At 48.6% G+C, this 2591-nt stretch overlaps 1 pseudogene; it reads right to left on the bottom strand.

The window, feature by feature from the left end:
• Window positions 1–869: 869 nt before the first annotated feature.
• LOC101641338 lies at window positions 870–2149 on the bottom strand (annotated as a pseudogene).
• Between the last annotated feature and the right edge of the window lie 442 nt (window positions 2150–2591).

The raw sequence follows: 2591 nt of genomic DNA, 5'->3' as shown, positions 1-2591 counted from the left end.
AGGTGCTATATCTTTTGATAGCCAGGCACCATCAGCTTTCTTCACCACATTTGCTTATGCACCCATTTGTCTTCAGCGATCGTGTCGGGAAGGTGGGCATCATGGAATGTCTGTGTTCTTGCATTGAGGGAGTACTTGACAGGCGGCCCAATGTCCATCTACTACCTTAATGCTAAACCTATAAATATATGCACATAGATCTGTTTCCCCATCATCATATATAAATATATTTACATATGTACATGCCTGTATTTAGGCCTCTATGTATACCTTTTGCCTCCTACTCCTTTCCTCTATTTCCTTTTACTATCTTCTTGCCCCACCATCATGCTCGCCTTCATTTATGTTTCAGCATCATACGTCTTTAAAGGACTGCCGGTGTTTTGTAAAGAGTAAGTGGAATGGAAAAGGTTAAACTGGTGATATAAATAGTATTAAGAAGTAATATTTACTATGGACTTTCTACATTCTAAACCCTGTGTTAACCTGACTGGGACATAACCTTGTAGTGGTTGCATCTGCTCACACAACTTAGGGGGTCAGCATGGGCCCTGCCTGGTGAGGGCTGGAGCCCCTTTGGGAATTGGGGCTCATAGGGGTGAGACCAGACAGGTAGGGAGGGGCCGCCAGGCTGAAGAGAGAAGCCAAGGGTGTTATGTCTTTTAAGACACAGACACCCTAAGACCAGAGTCCTAGCCTCGAGCCTCGGAGGCCAAGATGAACCAGCCCTCAGCCCCATCCTGGCACAGGGGGTAGGGTCATCAGGAAACACCCCCCCCCATCCAGCCCTCCCTGACTGAAGGTCAGTAGGCTATAGTTCTGAAGGGGGGTGACCAATGCCTGTGGCTGCTTGGGGTTGGGCTGCCCGCTTACTTCCCCTGGGAGGCAGATTTGTTGCCTTTAGGGATGAACTTCAGGGAGCTGCTGAATATTCAGAAGCGGGACTGCCCCCGCTTGGGGCCATCTTTGAGGAACTCGTGGCCAAGCCTGCGGCCACATTTACCACAGGCCACCTTAAAGGCATCAGGCTGATTGCGCTCGGGCCGCTTGGCCACACTGTCATCGTGGATGGTCTCCGTGAAGGCTGGCCACGCGACGAGTGCTCGTACTTGGAGCGGCTGGAGAACAGCTCGTAGCCGCACTTGGCACACACGTAGACAGGGGGCTCAAAGCGATTCTGGAAAACCTCACCCCCGGAGAAGCTGCAGAAAGACAGAGTGCCACCAGGTTCCCGTCTGCTCTCACACCCCGACAGCTCCGAGTGCACCGACCCCACCGCACAGATCTTATTTTGAAGTGAAAATACAAAACGGGCAAAAACACCTGGCGGGCCGGATAAATGTCCTCGTAGTTTGAGGACCCCTGCTCTAGAGTGGTACTAGAAACCTTCCTTTAGATGCGTGTGATAAAACAACTTCTTAGACGTTCTGGTCTTCCTACGGGTAATAGTTAGTTGACCTATTAATGGATGTATTTCTTTAGATGTTAAGTACATGCCAATATGCCCTCGTGGCAACCCCCGAGCTCTCTGAGACTGTAGCTCTTCACAGGAAAGGAAGGCCTTGTCTTTTTCCCTCTGAGCTGCAACTGGTGGCTTTAGACTGCTGATTTTGCATGTAAGCTGCTGCACCACCGATTGGATCGCTGTGAGTCCGAATCGACCCAGTACCAGTGAGTGCAAATGCCCTGATTTGGCTCTCTGGAAAACATGGAACTATTTAGTGAAAAGTAAGACAGCCTCTAGGGACTAAATAGGTGTGGTAGAGTCCCAGTTTGCTGAGAAAGGGATGCATAGAAAATGGAGAGTGAAATCTAATGTCTCTCTTGAAATTGGGGCAAAAGGAAGTAGCGAACCAGCACTGCCAGAAAGGAGGCCTTTTCAAATTATAAAGCAGTGGGCAAGAAACATAGTGTCATCACTCCCTCAAGAAGACTCACAAAGTGGAGGATAGATGTGGGGGCGACGACCAGAGGTGGTTAGGGTGTGGGATGTAGTCGGGGAAAGGTTCATGTGCCTTGTGGAAGAAATGAAAGAAAGAGCAGGCGAAATTTGAAGGAACAAAGAATGATGCTGGAGGGTGAGCGGTAAATAGAGAGCGATGCTGATTTGCAGTGCCTGGTCGTCGGGGTAATGGAAGGCTAAGGACATCTTGATTTGGCCGTATCTTGGGAAACTAGCCGTTGTATGGAAATATAGACAAGGTGGAAACCTGTCTTCCTTGAGGTCCCCGGAAACCTGCTTAGAGAAAATTTGGGGTCCACTTAAAATCATTCGTTTTGATTCCATAAGTACCTCTTGATAAAATCACTCCTCGTGGATATGGTAATCGTAAAGGAATCATCTTTGAGGCCTCTCTCAGGGTATCCTATAAACTGTTCAGTTTCTACTCGAAGACATTTATGTAAGTCGGCAGCGAGTGACTATCCCTTAAAAGGTTGAGAAGGGACTGGTTATGGAGAATCAGAGACGAACAGCTGAGCTTGGGGAAAACATGGTGGGAGTGGAGCTTAGCAAGAACAAACTTCAGAAATACCCTGTTGTTGTTATTCCTTGCTGGTGAGTTGACTCTGACTCATGGCGACCTTCTGGT

The sequence above is a fragment of the Echinops telfairi genome, unplaced genomic scaffold (genome assembly GCF_000313985.2).
Source record: "Echinops telfairi isolate 266 unplaced genomic scaffold, ASM31398v2 ScPeMD7_12;HRSCAF=54, whole genome shotgun sequence".
Lineage (NCBI taxonomy): Eukaryota > Metazoa > Chordata > Mammalia > Afrosoricida > Tenrecidae > Echinops > Echinops telfairi.
This window is presented reverse-complemented; position numbering and strand designations above follow the sequence as displayed.